This window comes from Lissotriton vulgaris, chromosome 11 (assembly GCF_964263255.1).
Source record: "Lissotriton vulgaris chromosome 11, aLisVul1.2, whole genome shotgun sequence".
Classification (NCBI taxonomy): Eukaryota; Metazoa; Chordata; class Amphibia; order Caudata; family Salamandridae; genus Lissotriton; species Lissotriton vulgaris.
Window position 1 is genome coordinate 450,622,681 of NC_141699.1, and position 13,551 is coordinate 450,636,231.

Genomic DNA, 13,551 nt, shown 5'->3' on the forward strand with positions numbered 1-13,551 from the left:
AAGTGTGATAGTGTTTGCTGGAAGTGTAACGATACAGACTGGGGTATTGAAGGTATAAAACACAAGTTTGCCAGTGCATGGAAGAGTGCATACATAGTCTATAGGGGTTTGAAGCAGTCCATGCCCTAAGGCCCACTTTCAATAATGAGTACTTCGGTACTAGCTGAATGATTACAATTCTGCAAGAAGAGTGTCTCAAACCATTATTATTATATAATAATACATGTTTTCTTGTAACATCTCATAATTTAATAGAGCTTCTAAAATAATTTCATCATGTATTTCATTTTCCTGATTATCAATTTCAAAAGTCATATGATCATACTCGATGTCATCTAATGCTTCCACAAAATCAGCATCCAAGATTTTGTCTAGGAAATCACAACTGATATCTGCAGCATTCATTTCTTCCTCTTCATTATCGCTACTTACAAAAAAGTATGTTCAGCTCTTCTATGACACTGTTACTAATTTCGAAACCATCTTCCAAATTGTTTTGTTTTTTGATACTGAATTTCTTATGTTGTAGGTCCTTGTATAAAAACATAAAACTTCATTTTATCCTTACTGTAATATCAGCATATGTGATGATTCTCATAAAATAAATTAAATATTTAACTTGGAAATGAAGCAACAATATTTTGTACTTGAGTGTATATCATTTTGAAAACATTTGAAAAATAAATACAATAAATACAGTGTCACTATGCATTGTGTCAAGTGCTTTATTTAGGATATACAGGAATATGTTACCTTTGATTGTAATGGCAAACAAACCAAAACAAGAAAGAACACTGCAACTAAAGCACATTACAAAATAGTACAAAGCATGTCATTGCGATGTTGGGTATTAGAATAACATACACAACTCACATATAAAATGATTTCAGAAACTTGCTACTTTTTCAATGATAAGGATTAGTAATGTCTTTCCAAGAAGATTTGAATATCTAAAAGGGTAAAGTAGGAGGTGAAGAACAGAGGTAAGCGGTTACATCTCAGGATGCAAGAATGGATTAAAAGGGTGGTCAAAGGTCTGCATGTACAATGGCCAGTGGAGACGTTTTGAGGGCGGGTACACTCAAGGTATTCTATATTGTGCAATAAGTGCTGACTATACTATCACAGAGAATGGGCAAGAACAGATAAAATGATGGATTGTATGTGCTTGGACTATGATGAGAATACACTGTAGGAGGACCATGGTCAAGTACAAAGATTAAATACTTAAGACATAGCAAACGAGGTGGCAACAAGGGCCAGGAGGGTACAAGGGTGGTAGAGGCTGGGTTTCCTAACCCGTATCCTACCTACTGTGTTGCAAACTTAAAACAGTGATGACAGGAGTGCCTTACTTTGACTCCCCCGTTACATTGTCAATTAGGGTGGAGGGAGGGAAAGGAAAGCAGTAAACTACATGTCTACAGATGTACTGCTATGTTCAGAACACTGGATCAAGCACTGAATAAATAAAGTCAGATACAAAAGAAGATACACAAAAGAAGGCTGCACAAAAGATACACAAAGGAAAGCTACACATATAAGACGGTGAATCTTGAACACAAACTGGTAAGTCAGCAAAAGAAAAAAAAGGGTAAGAACACTGCAACGGACAATACGCTGTGGAACTCATTGTGATGAGAGGTAGAATGATACTGTAAATAAAACAGAATTCAAATAAAAAAAATAAAAAAGATACATGGATGACAAAGTCGCTGGGGTAATACTCAAAAAAATATTTTGCAGAAATTATATGTACAAATGTTTAAGGAGCGGCAAAGGGATCCCATCCCACGGGTCTCAAAAAATACCATTGGGGACCGTGGGGGGAATCCCAATTCCCACCATGGTCCCAGCCAGATCCCCGTGTCGTTCGAGAGCCAGCATTGCTTTGTCAGAGAGATCAGCATATAAGCTGCTCTCTCTAAAGAAAAGCAATCTGCTTTCCTACTTGAAAGAGAGAGCAGATTAACTTGCTCTCTCTTTCAAATAGGAAAGCGGTTTGCTGTGCTAAAGTGGGCGCCGCGACGCTCCCGCCCTACCATAGCAAACAGTAGTGTCCTGGGGGTAGGCACCCCGGGACACTGCAGGAGCCGGCCCTGGGAGATGGTGGTGCCATCCAGGAGGGAGGCCGGGCGACCCCCTTCCAACATTAAAAAGCCCCGAGAGGTGGTGGTCCCAAGGGCTGGGAGGGTCCGTGCCATCACAGACCCCCCTATTTTAAATATTACTGCCCCAGGAAGGTGGCGGTCCCCGGGGTGTGTGGGGGGGCTGAAAACATACTTTAAAAAAATTACATTGTTTTAAACCCCCGAGCGGGTGTCGGTCCCCGGGTTTCCAGGGGGGCCGTGAGCCCCCCGCATACTTCAAAATAAAACCCCGGGTGGTGGCGTTCCCCGGGTCTCGGAGGGCCTTACATGCTCCTCATTATGGAAAAAAAATTGCCCCACGGGATTTGGCTCCCCTGGGGGCTTATTAAGAATAAAACGGAATTCTAGTTTTTTTTTCCTTTTACATCCCGTACGCATACAATACGTGTACCCCACAATTTTTTTTTAAAAATAAATATTTGGGCCTAAAGATCCATGTAGGACCCCCTGAGCAGGCCTAGAGGGTCAGGATGTTTCTACCCTGCCCCCTTTCCTTATTTTTCAACTTTATTTTACTGTTTTCTTGTGACTCGGTTCTACCCAGGCACAAGATGGCTGCCAACACTTCCTGGTTTGGAGTGTTGACAGACAGTTGACATCCAATCAGCATGTGGCTCCTGCTCATAATTGTACGGATTTCTGTACACGTACAGTACTTCGTCTCTAGATATCACTAGGGTTTTACTTTTGATTTTCTCAGGAACTACTGAACGGATTTACATCCGAACTCTACCTCTCTGCCAAATTTGGTGTAATTCCGTTCAGCCGTTTGGGCTGTAGCCCTGGCTACAGGGCCCTATGGAAAATTGCATGGGGAAAACACGTTTTGGGACACCCCTTTTTTCTTGGCTCCCACTTGACGAATTACCTCCAAACTTTCAGGGAAAGAGCGGAACGGAGCAGGGCTAATAAGTCAGTTATACAATCAATTTTACAAACAAAACATTTAGACACTTATTTATCCATTTATTCTTCCATCAACCTTTAGATATACATATATAAAAAATATTTATTTTTCAGAAAGACACACATTTACTGGATGATTTCATCAGTAATGTCATCAGTGATGTCATTTAAGATGTCATCAGTGATGTCATGAGTGATGTCACTGGCCGTGTTATGAGTGATGTAATATGTGACGTCATCAGCAGTGCATGTGGGTGCGCAAGTTATAGTTAGCCAAACTACCTAGAACGGGGGAATTTCAAATGTTTTGTATGAGTGAAATGCCCAGCTAACTATAACATGTGTGAAACCTATGCTTTTTTCTGTGAATTTCTAAGGTTTTTTTAATGCTAATTCCTAACTATAACGTGCCTGAAACCTATGATTTTTTCAGTTAATTTCGAAGGTTTTTTAAATGCTAATTCCTAACTATAACATGTGTGAAACTTATGGTTTTTTCAGTGAATTTCTAAGGTTTTTTAAATGCTAATTCCTAACTATAATGAGGCTAAATATTATGTTTTTTTCAGTGAATATATATATATATATATATATATGCACTGGAAAACTAAACACCCACTTCCCTTACAAAGAAATGAAAAGTTTGCATCTCTGCACCCTCTCTTATGTTTCACCTTATTCATTTTCCGCTCAATCAACACATCATCCACAAATACAAACACCTACTTACTGCCTTTCTTGGCTGGGCTTATCAATTATTTTTCTTTCATTAAAATTCAAAGTCAAGGCCCTTTATTCAGCCTTCTTTGTAACTACTACCCATCAATGCCAGTGGGTAATTTCCACACTTCCGTCCTTTCTTCCGTCGTTACTACCGCACACTATGTGTACTTTATGCACTAGCTTGCTTCCTTAGATGTGCTACTCGTTTCTCTTGCTCCCACTGTGGAATCCAACACCCTATCTGTGTAATGAGCTGGAAATCCAAAGATTCTCTTCACTGACAAGGCAGTGCGTAGTTTGTGTGTCTCCAACCTTTCTTATTTTTCACCTTTTTCATCTTCCACTCAATCAACACATCATCCACACATACACACAAGTACTTGCTGCATACATTAGCTGTGATTATCAAGTATTCTTCTATTTCATATACCTATTCAAAGTGCAGGCCTTTATCGAACATTTTTATTGTAACAAGTACCCCAGTCGAAGACATTGTAAATTTGCAACCTTGCTCCCCTTCTTGGCTGGTATTATCAATTATTCTTCAATTTTGTATTCTGATTCAAACTTAAGGCCCTTTATCGAGCCTTTTTGTTGTAACTACTGTTGCAGGAATTCTGCTCCTACACAGAAGACTTAGGACCTCAATGAATTACGGTGCTCCAAAACCCACCTTAGTACCCAAACTAGACAAGCAATCAGTGACTCATTGGTTCTTCGTCCTATAGCAAAAACACCAATGACTAGTCAGCCCAGAACATGCAACTTAGATTACCTCAAGTAAGATAGATAAAAAGAGCACTCTTTCATTATAGTCTTACATCAGTCCAAAACAAGGAGTAAATAAAGATATGTGCAAGTTTTAAATGTTTATTTCTAACGCCTTAGATAATACAACCAAACATATTATCAGAAACAAAGTTGTCAGCATTGTTACTATTCCATAAAATACAAAGTAAGAAAGCATATTATATTGCTAACGGGAAACAGGTTTAAAATATACCTACATTTCACTCTCCCTACCTACCAGGTTAGTTTATAACTACAGAAGGTCTCGTAGGATTACATTTACGGTCCCATACCTCTGGTACTCAGCAGTAGTGGATCAAATTGAGTTCTGCAAACACTGTCAGAATACCAATGTTCTCCAACTGTGTCTAATTATGCCTCCACAATACATTATTAAACGCGTCAGTATCAGACATGGCCACACCTGCATATGTGTTATAGGTCGAACGTGCGAGGATCATTACGAATAACAGACACAGTATCCAAGATAACTTTGATGTTCCATGCTCTCACTATACACACTAAACTAGCGAGGCAGTCTAGAAATATAGCATAACAAATTATTCTCATGTGAAACAAAATACTCAGCCTTCTCTAAACAATATCAACATTGCGTGTCATGTGTAAAGCAGAGCTGAAAAGCAAAAATGCCATTTAAGCTTCTAATGAACCCATGGTAATTTAACACAGTGTGAGTGCAAGGCTCAGCCCACGACACCCTCCCTTGATGGAACCACATGATATAAATGTGGGCGAACTAGGAACGCAGAGTCCAAGCCTGAAAAGCAGAGTCAAGTTCAAATTTGCATAACATTTTATTTGTTGTTTAATAGAACACAGTAACTAAATAATAAAGAATAGGTAGAAAAATCAAAGAGTCTTAATCCAACAGCGTATAAGCACAGTATGTAGCAACAGCCTCCAAGAGGAAGTCATTGTTCTCATCTGAAAACATTTCAGCCATCCAATTCAATAGTGAGAATGAACATACATGTTCCTCAACGACTGGAGCCTCTATCACCATCGGAGTGAAACTCGGGTCATCTTCCATGTAACTGCGTGTCATGCCCGCTACAAAAACATTCCAATGTCCCAATATTCCATGTGTCGCTGCTAAGGCCATAATCCTGCTGCCAGAACAGAGCAAGCCATGAACCACTAAGGGGCTCATCAGCTGGTCATAATCCGCGTTGGAAGACACCGTACTGCAGAGGCACAAATCCAGGGCCCAGTCGGAATCTCAGCTCAGGCAATGGAAGATAGGTTGAACGCATGTGAAAAAGGAGAATCAAAACGATAATCCATAAGCTGCACTCAGTCAGTCAGTCAAAAACTTTATTATGAAACATGTAAATCATGTCCATAAAAGTACATACATACAAAGCATGTTAAAACAAAAAGTACACTTATCAATCGCAATCCGCTAAAAATACAGTATGATACATATAGCGAATCCAGTAACACACTTTAAAAAATTTTTCCAATGAATAAATTACTTTAAAAGTTGTTTGCTTAAAAATTCATGCTTTTCCTAGAGCTAATGGCCCTGAGTAAATAACTGGCCATATAAAAACAGATGTCAAGCTGATGCAAATTAAAAAGTAATTTCATTGCCGCTTTGATGGTTCTTGCTCCAAATTTAATAAATAAAGGTTTTAAAAAGAATTTCCGATATTCACTGTACAGGTTACATATAAGCTGCACTCAATGTAGCCAGAGGCAGTGCTCCGTAATAACTAAGCATTCGGGTGCGGAGCAGCAACAGTCGAGAAATATTGTCGTGTGCTGGAGAATGTGCATCCATATTTAAGTAAAAAAATTAATAGAAGCACACCAGCAACTAATGCGACTATTAAGAGGAATCCACCAAAGATGATGGAAAAAATCGAATGAAAAAATGCTTAAAAGACACCAAATATAGTTTGAAAATTACTCTCAAGACCACTGCTTCTAACTTTAAAAAAGTAAGGTAACCCCGTAGTCAAGGACGCATTAAAGATACTCTGAATTAACTCCCCAAAATACAAAGGCACGTCTGTATTTAATAAATCATACACTTCTGTGCGGGTGTTTACTACATGAAACACAAATGTTTCTCTAGCAGATGTAAGAGCGACCTCTTTTTGAGACAATAGCGCTCTTATACGGCTCACTTGGTTGACTCTTCTTTCAAGGTCGGCATCGACGGCCAGATGGAAACATCCAGCTTCCCATGCAGAGGTGTAAACACAACTTTTTTTTAGCAAACCACACGCTCAGTTACCATAATCATGTAACCGATGCCTGGTAACATTCCACAACAATCTGCATTATTTCAAATTAAATAACTCATGTTTCCAGTAAACTGAACGATGGTATGATACCAGGTGTCGCAGTGCTTTTCAAAACTCACACCAAATTGAGCGCATCTTGATTACAAGAGACATGCAATTGTATGTGTCTACAAATTAAGGAGTGATCTGGTGCTATTGAGCAATACTTGCCATTCACATAGACTTATTTTCCCTGCCTCAGGCACCTATATGTAAATGATAATAACCAAGCTTCAGGCAGATAACCACTGCCTAAAGATCCATATCTGCCTATAGCATAGTATTACATGCAAACCTCAAACTTAAACAGGCTAAAAAGTAACGTTATGATACCGTGGATAACCCACACAGCTGAATCGGATCTCCAATCAGTGACCACTTCTAACCGTTCTCATTGCGCGCCCTGTGCTCTGATTCGACAGTGAGTGAGTGATCGCACCATAGTATGTGCTGCTAATCATTCTCAGCATACGCTACGAATACGCTTTCACTTTACACGTCGCATGAAAGCTTCTGTGTGACGTCATGTACGGCGCCCCGTACGCAAAGACGCAAATGTTTTAACTGTTTAAAAACATATTTATGTATTCATTGAATATACTAACAGAACACATTATCTAGGATAATCATGAAAACATTTTTTTTAAAGTTCCAATAATCCTACATTACTTTTAAAAGCAATTATAACAATCGCAGTGAAAAGTCATGCATTCTCGCATCCTAAGAACACCGTAATAACAGCGTAACCGTACGCAAAGCCATGTGACTTTAAAAGAAGACATTTCCTTGGTTCATAACACTTCCTATTACAACTGTTGAAACTTCTGTCCCATTTTAAAAATTCTACTTTGACTTTCTAAAAAGAAACATCTCTTCTGAGAATCTTGTCAAATAGAACAAAGTTTACCATATTAACAGCAATGGACTCATCTTCCAGCCATTCTTCAGAAGAATATTTCATTCCTAAAGAAACTCCAAAGAAGAGGAAAGAAGATCTAATTTAGCAGTTTTTTACTTTTCCAGAACAGCAAAAAAAGGTTAATGCTCCAAAAGTAACCTGTAAAATTTTCCAAACTCTTTCAAGGGGTGATCCATCTCAAAAATACTCCTTTAGCACAGCAAATATGGAGCGACACGTAAAGAACTTACACCCCAAACAACTTTGCTCGAGCTGCAACACAGAGGTTGAAGGACAACCCACCTGCTACTGCACAAAGCACATCAACTGCTGCACCAGAATTTTCAGCAAACATTCCACGCACACAAATTCATCCCGATTTTGCTCAAGGTAAAATTCTATACATTTATTGCAATAAACGTTTGTGTTATTGGAAACAGTCTATTGACCTGATAAAACGCAGGAACCAGGAGCATCGCTGTCCTCGACATTACTTTTTTTCATTCTTTTCTTCCTGTTGGACAGTACCAAGCCCCCCACATAGAAATACATTGCCCCCGGGATTTGACCCCCCCAGTAGTTAATTAGGAATAAAACGAACTTCTAGGTTTTTTTTCCTTTTTCACCACGTACGAGTACGATACGCGTACAACGTGTTTTTTTAATTTAAAAATTTTAAAAAAATTGCACCTAAACATCCATGTAAGACCCCCTGAGCAGGCCTAGAGGGTCAACATGTTCCTACCCTACCCCCTTTCATTATTTTCCAACTTTGTTTTACTGTTTTCTTGTGACTCAGTGCTATCGAGGCACAAGATGGCTGCCAACACTTCCTGGTTTGGTGTGTTGACAGACAGTTGACATCCAATCAGCATGCAGCTCGTGCTCGTAATTGTACAGATTTCCGTACACGTGCTGGACTTAGTCTCTAGATATTGCTATGATTTTCTCAGGAACTACTGAACGGATGTACACCATTTAGCAAAAAGCACAAACTGCAAACCAAACTCTACCTCTCTGCCAACTTTGGTGTAATTCTGTTCAGCCGTTCGGGCTGTAGCCCTAGTTAAAGGTCCCTATGGAAAATTGCATGGAGAAAACACCTTTTGGGACCCCCTTTTTTCTTGGCCCCCGCTTGACGAATCACCTCCAAACTTTCAGGGAAGGAGCGGAGCAGGCCATTTTCTTGGAGAAATTCACGGAGATTCGTCCAGCGGCGCCAATGTTATTCCAAATAGAATGTTGTGGATTTCCCATGGAAACTAGGTCCTAACTATAACTACCTACTGGCGAACGCACTTGGCTTATCTTTTAGTCCTGAGAGCAGTTTTAATTATTCTGAGACACGGATTGATGTCTACAGATTTATTCGTAAATTAAAACTTCAGAAGTTTCATAAACTTAAGGCGAAAAAGGTACCTACCAATATATCCAGCATCGCCTTAAGTCCTCCCTTATTGTCAACTGGAGACGTTTATTTGTTTCAGGACTTGACACAACTACAGGATGAACAAAGTGCTATGACAACTGATTTGGGGCTGGAGGGTATGGATTTGGGTGGAAATATCAAAACACTTTTTAAACCGAAATCTGTATTCCAGCCTATTCTGCCTTATGATAATCTTGATCTTTTTCATGAACAGGTGACCTCGGTCTTGAAAGAGCTGTACAAATCTATACATCTTGAAAGTGTTGAACTGAATCGGAAACAACGTTGTTACATTGAATTAATGAAAAAGCTACAGGACAATGAAAATCTCATCATAAAACAATCTGACAAGGGGGGGACATTGTCTTGTGACCACAAACGTTGTATATGGAAGTGGCCTATTTACAATTAAATAACATCTTGTGCTATAAACAAAGCAATTTACAGATTGTAAAAGCCTCTTAGTTGAACTATTATGGCAGGTTGGTGGCTTGGAAAAGTAGGGTGTTATTAAGCAATGATGAATACCTTTTCTTAAGAAATGACCATCCGGTAATTCCATCCCTTTACCTCCTGCCAAAGGTCCATAAAGATAATCAGAGGCCTCCAGGACGGCCGATCATTTCTGCAAAAGGTAGTATCACAGAAAATACATCCAAATATGTGGATTACTTCCTGCAGGAATGGGTTACATCTTTACTGTCCTATGTAAGGGATACCTCAGATTTTCTACGCAAAATTCTGGATATCTCTTGGGGGAGTGATTTGATCCTTATCACCATGGACGTCACCTTCCTTTATACTTCTATTGGCCATCTTGATGGAATTAAAGCAGTTGAACACTATTTAAATCGCAGGCCAGCATGCTTTTCTTTGCATAATAGGATGCTTGTTGATATGGTCAAAAGTGCTTAGAGCACAACTATTTCTATTTCGATAATACCATCTACCAACAGATAAGGGGAGCTGCCATGGGGGCCTGCTTTTCCCCCAGCTATGCTTGTCTGCATATGGGGTTGTGGGAAGAGCAGGTCCTCAAAAGGCAACATGAGGACATTTTGAACAACCATGTTCCCCCATGGATGAGATATATAGACAACCTTTTCCTAATTTGGAGGGGGTCGGAGGAACTAGCCATACAGTTTATTGAAAAACTGAACATCAATCATTTAAACCTTAAATTTACTGCTCGCATGAGCAAGGAATCGGTTGTCTTTTTGGATACGGAGGTCTTTATATCCAATGGCACCATATCCACTAGACTTTACCGCAATCCTACTGTGGGTAAATCACTGTTGCATGCATCTAGCCACCATCCCCAGCACTTGATCCACAGCATCCACTATGGGGAGATGCTCAGGATCAAGCGCATATGCAGCAGTGAAGATGAATGCAAGCTTGCCCAGGAGGCATGTAAAAAGAGATTCCTTATGAGAGGTTACAATGCATCCATTGTTAATAAGGCAATTAACAAAACCAGAGACCTTAGCAGGGAACAGGCATTAACCCCAAGGGAGGTAATTCCAAGCATGGTTGAACCCCAGACATCCAAGGTCAAAGTCATCTTGACCTTTAATAAACAACATGGTGCTATCAGAAAAATCTTTAAGCGACATTGGGGTTTACTCCTAAGGGACCCAATAATTGGGGGTGATCTAACTCAGCACAATCGGTTGCCACAATTGACCTTTAGAAAAGCAAGGTCCATGGGGAATTGTCTCTTGAAAAGCAACCCTGAAATCAAATCACCGTCCAATTGGTTATCCAAACAAAAGGGGTTATATAAATGTCTAATTTGCAAAGCATGCAAACACGCAAAAAATTTAAAAACAAATAACACCCCGTTTTTACCTAGACCAGTTAAAATAAGAAAAAGAATTACCTGCAAAACAGAATATGTTGTATATGTTTTAGAATGCCGATGTGCACTAAGAGACGTGGGCAGTACAAAACTGCCCGTGCACAGAAGAGTTCTTCAGCATATTCGCGCAATTGCTAATAAAGATCAAGCATATCCAGTTGCGAGGCATTTCGAGGTAGTCCATGACAGCAACCCGACCCTTCTGAATTATTTTGCCATTGATTGTATACTGTTGTCCCGTAGAGGGGGCAATCGGGAAAGTGAACTTCGCACACTAGTGTGTGTGTGAAGTAGTGTGGCTCACTGGTTAGAGGCGGCAGACCCGAGAGCAGAGGACGGCCCGGGACCAGGGTTCGATTCCCGGCGCGGCAGGTTTCTGGACCAGGGTCAGCGGACTCGATAATTCTCTCGCCTCGGTGCCCACTCTGATCAGCGTTCACACTCGGCAACTCTGGGCATTAGCTTGCCTCATCTTCACTAACGGCCCCACCAGACCGCCGGGGATGTCTGGTCTCACCCTGGAGATACCCATTAAGGGACCATCTCTCAGGGAAGCCAGGAAGGGTTTCGCAGCGGTCGAAGCGCCTTGGGACCCTCCGGGTAAGTAGTGCGCTATATAAATGCCTATACATTTACATTTACATTTACACTTGACACCAAGTACATTTTAGAGCTAAATACTAAATCCCCTTTTGGAATGAATGCAACAGAAGATTTATATACATGTTTATGAATTATTTGCAATCAAAGTGTGTTTGATATCTTTAGCTCATATGAACTTTGACCGCGCAGATTTTGTTCTCCATTTAGAAATTTTAATGAAACCATGCACTGGATCATTTTAACTTGATGATTTAATTTTGTTATTCACTTGGGTGGCACTTAAAATTGTTTATTATGCACTTGTTTATTTAGCAAAATCCTTCCATTGCCTTAAACTCAGGGGGATCTTTTTGCTAATAGTTCGGCCATTGCCCTTTTCTGTTAAAGCTACTTTTTGGCAAGCTGTATTTGCCCACTTGGGCACTATTGAGAAACCCTGGGAAAGGGGAGACTGTACTCAAAATTCGGAGATAGCAGCATCTATACCCTTACACCTGATAACATCATAACCATGGTATAAAGTGAGTAAATGGGGATTTGTTGAAAGACGCCATTAATGATGGACCTCTATTGCATCGAGACCTCTCTGACACCTAGATATACAGATTTGAGGTTTTATATGCCACATTTCGCCTAGCCTTACCGCCTCTTAATGGTGGAATCAAAGTGTGTTTATTTATTAATTTTATAAATATTTCTATTAGAATATTTATGTTTTTAAACACAAATATATATTTATGAATTTATATCCATTTACCGTGGTTATTTATTATAATATATCAAATTGTTGGCAAATATTTATTTATGCTGCTACACCATGTCGAAAAGAAAGAATCAAATGTATTTTTTATGCACTTTTTGCCAAGATTTTATGTGTATAGTCTGTCTTCTATCACTATGTTTGACATGACACAGCTGTTTGTAATGACATTTGCACTTTAAAAGGGCGTTTCATCTAACGTAACGAGTCATGTGATCAAGGTCCAGGTGGGACCGAAACGCGTCATGGCGGCTTTGATGCAGGGTGTATGAAAATAAAACTGGCACAAAGAACTTTTGGGTCCGCGTGTTCATCTGCTTGCTGGAAAAGCTCTTTTGCTGAAGTACGAAAATATATATTTATATATATATATATATAAAATGGCGCGGTACTCCTGCAGTACTTGTGCGCGGTGGAAAAGGTGAAAACAAAGTGGAAGTCAGTTTTATTCATTAGATCCCGGGGGGACAAATTACGGGGGCAATTTTTCTGCATAATGGAGGCTTGTAATTTCTCATTTTGAAGTAGGCGGGGCTATATAGAACTGTTGGTGAATGAATGGATGTGGATGTAGATGTTGGCATTACCTAATAAGTTGTTGTAATTGGTATTGGTTTCTCCTTTTTTAAGAAAATGTTAGTTTCTATTTTTGAATGTGTGTGTCAAAGGTTATTTTATGCTGATAGGAGGTCTGCCACTTTGTCACAAGGATGTTGTCATCAGTGATGTCATTTGAGATGTCATCAGTGATGCCATGAGTGATGTCACTGACCATGTCATGAGTGATGTAATATGTGACGTCATCAGCAGTGCATTGCACGCGCAAGTTATAGTGAGTCCAACTAACTATAACGTGGGAATTTCAATGGTTTTATGCGATTAAAATTTCCACCTAACTATAACTGGTGTGAAACCTATGGTTTCTTCAGTGAATTTAATAGGTTTTTTAAATGCTAATTCCTAACTATAACTGGAGTGAAACCTATGGATTTTCAGTGAATATATATGTATATATATATTCACTGAAAAAAACATTGGTTTTAGGCCATATATAGTTAGGGATTAGCATTTACAAAACCTTAATTTACTCGCACAAAACCATTGAAATTTGCATATAGTT